Source organism: Nicotiana tabacum, chromosome 14, assembly GCF_000715075.1.
Source record: "Nicotiana tabacum cultivar K326 chromosome 14, ASM71507v2, whole genome shotgun sequence".
Lineage (NCBI taxonomy): Eukaryota > Viridiplantae > Streptophyta > Magnoliopsida > Solanales > Solanaceae > Nicotiana > Nicotiana tabacum.
The window spans coordinates 7,712,344-7,720,461 of NC_134093.1; positions in this window are offsets into that span (position 1 = coordinate 7,712,344).

Sequence of the window (8,118 nt, forward strand, 5' to 3'; positions counted from 1 at the left end):
AACTACGTACGTTAGGATTATTAGGAGTATTAATAGGAACTAAACTCTAGAGGATTACTACGTATATATCTACTATGTATAAAAACAAGAGGAATATATATATAAAGGATACGTACATCACTTGTAAGACGAGCATATGACCTTACAATATTATCTATTCAATAGATTTTCATTAAATAATCAAACCAAAACTACAACTTATCATGGGGTCAATTTTCATTTTTATATCTTTTAAAATTGTTAAGTACTTTTCTCGATCGTTTTATCTACCGTTGTTTGATGATAAACGTAATTTTAAAATAAACAATTTGTGTTTGCTTATTATATATATTATTTCCAGTGAAAGAATCCGTACTCCTTTGTATATATTCCTCTTATTTTAAATACAAGAGTCCTAATCTACATGATTTAGCATATACGAGTCCTAATAATCCTAAAGTAGTTGGTTTTGGACTTTTGGCTATATTTTTTAGCGCTATAGTCCTATAAAATTATTGTTTTATCAATTTATATCATCAAGAATTTCAGTTTGTGAAGGGTAACAAACACATCAACTAAGAAGAATTTAATAGAATCGAATATTTTTGTCTTCAACAGGTAAATCTTTTTCTTTTTTCGTTCTAGTCATTATGTAATTAGGGTTTTATGCCTATATGATACTAAATAGAACTTTAAAAGAAGAACAAAAATATGTAATATTTTCCAGCAATATTTAAAAAAGGAAAGAACTCTACTTGTATAGTTCTTGCCTAATAAATTCTTGCTAAATTTCATTAAATGCATGTTGATGTAAGTATCTTTTGCTTTGGTGTGCCTTGTTATTTTGTTTATGTTATGGTCTATTGCTACTGCTTCTTTTTACATCTTTCCTTGTGCCGGGGTATATCAGAAACAATCTCTTTATCTTCTCAAGGTAGGGGTAAAGTCTGCGTACACACTACCCTTCTCAGACCTCACTCGTAAGATTACACTTAATTTGTTGTTATTGTTGTTGCATGCTGATGTAAGAAAATATTTTTGACAGTAATGGAAGAAAAAAATGTGGATGCAATAGTGGATTACATATCCAAATTGCCAGAGCCAATTTTGGAAAAGACTATGTCTTTCCTTCTTGTTAAAGATGCTGCACAACTGAGTACACTGTCAAATACTTTGTATGGTGCTTGGAGCTCCCTCTCCTACTTAAATTTTGGTGATGAGTTTTTCTATTACAAAGATTTTAGCATAAACATACCAAAGATTGCAAAAATTGTAGATCAAACTCTAGCAAATCGGCAGAAGCAGAAGGTTTATTCAAAATTTCTGGCTAAAATTACCATCTCGTCGTCTAATTTGGAGCTCTTATATTCATAATTGGATTATGACACTCGTAGCATGTAATATCAAAGAGTTGATTTTAAGTGTAGGGTCACTTGGTGATCGTAATTACAATACTTTGCCCGAAGAAATCTTTGTTGCCAAAGAACTAAATGTTCTTGAGTTACGTGGATTTAAGTACATCATTGTTGTGTACTTGTTTTTAGTCTTCTTTTTTTCAACTAATTTTACGTTTTGAATAAATTTGCTAAACCTATGTTATTTATGTATGATGGCTAGTTGAGTGGTCTTTGATTTTACGAACTAAACCAAATTAATTATACGTAATCTTACCATCATTCTCATTTTAATAGTCGAGCTAAACTAATTTGAAATTTAGGCGTCGTTGATTGATTGAACGAAATTTTTGGTACAAGCATTTAAAAAAATCTCTTTGACATACCAGGACTAATTAAATGGCTTATTTCAGACCAAGAACTATTATTCTCCTGAATTTTCAGTTGGTATAATTCCATAATGGGACCCGTCCAAGATAAAAATTGTATATATAATTAATATAAACTACATTAATTACTAGTTTTTTTCCCAGTAAAGACAAACACAAAATTAATAATCAGATACCACTGTTCTAAACAAATGTTAATGACCTAGTATATCATTTTTGGCTACTTTGAATTGGATCTATATTGGGTGGAGTTTCCAAAAATATTGTCGCATACCCTCCAAAAATTAAATACGTTACCTTTGGAGAATCCGACACGAATAAAAGTGCCCTGGTCTTTCTTTTCCTAGTTATAACAAATTTGTGACTTTTGGATATTTTTCACTCTGTCTTACTACTTGTTATACATTTTCTTAATGTCATAATAATTTTATGAGTTGATTTACGATGAGTATTAGATTGAATTTCTCTTAAAAATATCATAACTCGTGTCTAATCGAACTCTTTCTTGAATCATCAAATAAGCAAGAATCTATCTATATAGAATAGGAGAAGCAAATCCATATTATTATGCCAAGTGTCAAAACAACAATTGAATATGTGTTAAATTTTAGGACAAACCTCCAACTAATTTGGAGGTTCAAAAATAATTTAAAATAGAAAATAAGTTCACAGAATTTAAAAATTCTAATTCAGCTTATATCAACATTTGAGTCCCACGTTTTTGGGCTGTTTTTTTTATTTGTTAAAACAAATTCAAAAAATTTAAAACTTCCAATTTAGTTTACATTAATATTGAGTCCCACGTTTGTTGGACTGTTTTTTTTTAATACATGTTAAACCTGAAAAATCAAAGTAAAAGAAATTACTTTGATCCACGTTAGAAATTGACTCCCACTTTTGGAATTTGATTCACAAAGAAACAGGAAGAAATAATTAAAAAACATAAGAAAATCCACGATCATCTTTCCAAATGTGGGTATCCTAACCTAACTCCATAACTTATCCACTTTCTCAATAACTACAAATAATGTTTTATGCGGCTCCTCATTTTAATTTCTTTTTTCTGTGCTCAGAAAATAGAACTTTGCAAATATGGCTACAACATTAGACAAATTTCAAGTAACTCGATGCAATGGAATTTGAAAGTTGGAGTGGTTCAAGTGTGAGAAATCCCCGATGGCTTCAAGTTTGAAATACCGTATTGTATAGAGTTGATTTTACAGGTTGCAAAGGTAACATATTCATAATTGATTTTTTTATACTTCCTCTTCTCTGCTGTTATAGTTCATAAATTTTCGACAATTTTCAATTCAATGAAACTTTTCATGTAAAACTACTTGTGTAGTACCCTTAGTTCTCTTTCTATTTCTAACGTTACTTTCACAATTGTGTATGAATTTCCAGAAGTTCTCAAATACATGAAACTATCTACATGAAACGATTATGTGGAGTATCAATATAATACATCCTAATAATGAATCCAATAAACAAAATATCATGTTCCTCCTATATGTTTCTGCTGCAAATTCTGAAAAATATCTGCTGCAAAAATCATATATCTTTGTAGACACGTTGAAACCACGATCCGCTTGTGCCGTTGGAAAGACGACTTCTGGAGCTATAATATCACAAAATTTAGGTTCAGGTTCTTTGTAAATTTATACAGATATTCTTTTGAACTTAATTATAAATTTTTGTGATTTTGCTTTTCACAGCTTTGCACGGCCTGACTAAAAATATATTATCTCTCTATAGGCACATCGAAATCACGATCCGCTTGTGCCGTTGGAGAGAGGACTTCTGGAACTACAATATATACAAATATCAAGTTTAGATTCTTTGTAAATGTATACAGATATTCATTTTAACTCAGTTCTAAATTTCTATCATTTATGGTTCTATTTCTTTTCCTCTTATGAGTAGTTAAGAAACTACTATAATTGGCCGCACTATGACCTGTTGAATTTACTGTTGATGATTCCACAATAGCATAAATAATTATATCTTCTTTTGAATTTACTACTTTTGTTGTTGAGGTTGATGAACCAACTAAGAAAATAATTGGTGAGATGATTCCTGAAATGTTTGTAGTGTCAGTTCCCATACAGGAAGAGATGGATATATAGCAACAAATCTGCTATGTTGATTAATAAATACATCGAGCGGATGCGAATACTAAATTTATAATGCTTAAAAGAATCATATTTAATTATACTATATTGCTATATTACAAGTTCATGTTACTGTGGAATTTACTAATGAAGTTTTGGAATAATGCAACACTATCCTTCAGAGTAATCATTCCCTTATCCCTCATGTATACACTAGGAATTTGATATATCTGAAAGTGAAATTTCGTAAGTTTATTTATTTCTTCTGTTTAAGTTGTTGGTGATACTGTATTGCCAAAATATTAGATAAATGTCTTAATTAGGTTAGGCAGTTGGGAAAGTTTTTTCTATAAAATGTGCCATTATGTTAGAACAATGCTATCTTATTATCATAACATGTTCACTCCGAAAAGTTCACATGTAAAAAAATTTCTACCTTTCTTATATATGGTTTTCATTGTGTGTAAGATTCAATACAAAATCATTGTTGCATGTGCGTACATGCAGGATTTAATCTTACTGGAGGAAGGTCTAAGGTTAGTTCTGGTTTGTTCCTTTTACTTTGTTGCTTTTTCATAATAAGTAGATCTTTCTCTATATAATATGAAGGTTAATTTGTTTCGTAATAGAATTCTCTCCTGTGAGTGAAGACAAAAAGTTAGCATGGTTAGTGTTCTATTATTTGTTGTGTGCTAAGTCTTCTCATCTAGGGGTGATTATTCTAATATATATCTCTTTATCTATCATTGTATGGAACTATGTAAGTTATTGTATCTATACTTCTTCTATTGCATACATGTATTGATGATGCAATGATGATTAAATACAGTCTTTGTAGTATAATGTGCTTATTTCTTTCAATTTTCGGCTAACAAATTAAACAGGAGGCTCACCCGAAGGGCAGAGGCTTTGGCAGAGATTGTAACGGCTGCGGGTTTCCCCTCTTACCAAAAAAAATAAAAAAAATTAAACAGGAGGCATGCATGTGAGTGTTTATGCTAAAAATTGTAAAGAAATTGTTGATGAAGCTGCGAGATTGCATCAGCGCGCAGTCGGTAAAGTTAACATTAGCTATTCATACTGATAAGGCGGATGACCTTTCTTACATCTTGATTTACTAAAACATAGCACAATTTGGTTATGCTCCTAAAACTGTAACGGACATTAGAAAGTTTATTTGATTTTACTGCTATATATGTTGACCTATGACCTTTACAGGACAAATTTAGAGAGACAATGGAGAATGCTATATATCTTGGATAGTGTCATGGAATTATGATAAAGGATTAACCTTGATACAACCGAGTTATTGATCTAATGAGAGAAGCAACAGATTAACTTTTGTAGCTTGGTTCCTCAGAGCTATAAACAAGAGATTAATGAATAGATAGAGACATTTTCTCTAGGTTTCTGGTCATTAAGTTCATATCTCTGATTATTTCACCGTATGATATGAGCAAGCATTTTTATCTGTCTATTAATCCGACATTAGTCACTATGCAAAAACTTTCCTCTACTGCTCTTATGGCCCATAAAATGGTTATGCAAATTCAGGTTTGTTTTCGTGACGACTTCATTCTCCCAAGCTTATATAATCCATTAGAATTAATTGGTTGACATTCCCAAAATGATAAGTTTTTGATGTCCTGAATCCTTAAAAAAATATGCCAATTCTTTATGCATGTCTAATTTTAAATGCTACGCTTCTATTAAATTACTTTTTCTTAATATTTTTATCTTCTATTCTTGATATGTAATTGGCGTGCAATAAGGTTTATATGTCGGGCTGCCTTTGCACTGTGTATGCTGAAGTATTTGTCAGAAGTAATATCGAGTTTACTTTGTTTCACCTATACTTATTACTTACAGTGTTGCAAACATCTTCCTTACATTGTTCTTTGCTTAATTTACTTCATTGTCTCTCTTTTTTTGGTTGTATATAGAGTCTATTTTCAAGGCCATTTTGTTGGTTCACATTAGGTTTTGGTTACTGATGTCCTTCAATTTATCTATGCAGATTACACCTTCATTTAGAGAAATGGGTCTTTTAATTAATTTCATCCACACTTTTTGACCATCCTTGCGAAAAGTTTCAACTTTCTTGGTAGAGTTCATCACACCAATTATGAAGGTGAACTTTTTACCCCCTTGAATCTATTACAATGACTAGAGATCTATTGGCTACGTTATTGTAAAGGATTCAAATGTCAGTTGATATTTTTATCTGTAGGAGCTCAATGTGATGACTTTAGTTTAGAGCATCAGAGTGTATTTGGAGTGTTATTTTGCTTCAAAAAATCAAAAAATAACTAGTCTTTTTTTTCTTTCTTGACGAGTATAAATTCGTGTCTGGAAAAATGCTCACTAATGAAAGTTTGTCTATGGTTTATTATTGCCATTATATTAATTAGCAACCTAAACTTTGTACTTTTTATGTGTTTCTCAGCCAAATATTGATGTCAAATTCGTGAAGGGCAAACACATTGAGAACATCTTTGGCACCAATTCTTAAAATGGATCTGAAACCAGCGTGGACAATACATGTGATGGCAGTACATAAAATTTATCTCAGAGCAACGCCTTCTTCATCGTCGCGTTCAAAGCAGCCCACCAAGAGGAGGTGCAATGACAACACTTTAGTCGATATGACGAGTGTTATTGCTGCAAATATAGGGAGGATTGCAGATGCTTTGATAGATAAGAGTGGGTTGTTCTAGTGGTGAGCACCCTCCACTTCCAACCAAGAGCTTATGAGTTCGAATCACTCCAAGAGCAAGGTGGAGAGTTCTTGGAGGGAGGGAGCCGGGGGTCTATCGGAAACCGCCTCTCTACCCTAGGGTAGGGGCAAGGTCTGCGTACACACTACCCTCATCAGACCCACTATTGGGATTATACTAGGTTGTTGTTGCTGATGCTTTGATAGAGAGCAGCCAACGCATGTGCTTGGACGAGGTGTTTGGCATGATAAAAAATTGTCGAAGCCTTGGGTAAAAATAGCGAAAAGATTCCCGGGGGTACTACAGCTTGCGTGGAAGGCTAGGGTGGTTTTTAGAAAGCGCGAAGACAGAAGACGTCGTAGGGAACCAATTTCTATCGCTTTCCCCCTCTAGTGGTCATTCATTCTTTTGATGACTCGCAGTCGAAAGTCGCCGCGGAGCAACAGCCGCATCCGGATCTGATCTATTTACTCGGTAATTCATCCGGTGAACTCCTTCAGAAAAACAAACTTATTCAAGTTCTTTTTTCCAAAGAAGTCCCGCTCCGACCACCCGACGAGTCATCTACTTAAAAGGACCCTCCCCGCAGTTCGCCCTTCCTTGAATTATTCGGTCATGCAATACTTATTGAATACAAAGAACAAAATTCATTTCGACCCCGTCGTAGTTCTCAATCATTTCGTGACTCATGTCGAACGCGGGGCAAGAGGGGCTACCGCAGGTTCCCGGGAATCCACCCATGGAAGGAACTTCGGTGGTCGAAGGCGAAGTCTCACAGAATGAGATTTGGGCAGCTTTGAAAAAAAAGAGTAAAAAGATCTTATTTCGTCTAAGGAGTGGAGGTCTATAGAAAAACACTATTCGATGATGATTTAGTGATCTGAGGCCTGTGAGGTCCTTTCTCTCGACGAGAAAAGAGCAAGATATATATTCCTCAAATTGGATGAGATATTAAGAAGACTTTGGTTATTTAAACGTTTACGTAGCACTGGTCATTTAATATTTAGACTACTATACTCTTATTGATTGACAATATAGGCTTTAGGTAAAATGTGAGTTGTCATGAAAAGTAAATGTATTCGTTTTGGAAAAAAAGTAAATAGCCAAAATTAAATAAAATTATAATCCAACTTATCTCTTTAGTATTGGTATTTTTATTTTTGCGTTAAACCATGTATTAGAGCTGCAATTTTTTTGTTGATTATTACTTGATTTCTTAAGAAAATTGTAGTGTCCTATTCTAGACTTGAGTATATCTCGAGTGATGATTTTTCCAGGCCATTTTTTAGCCATCATATTTGCTATTGCACTGGTTCTATTTGATGTTCGTTGGACTTAAAATAGAACTTTGTGCAAGTTGGTGCACCCAGATTAACCTTCGTTTGGGACTGGAACTGGAATAAGATTCGAACCAAATGTGATCGTCCTTTATGTTTGTACTTGAGTAAAAAATTTAAGCATTTTCAGGTGGACTAATCATTTTAAAGCAAAGTATTGATGTATCATTTTTCAAGTATATTGTAATAGT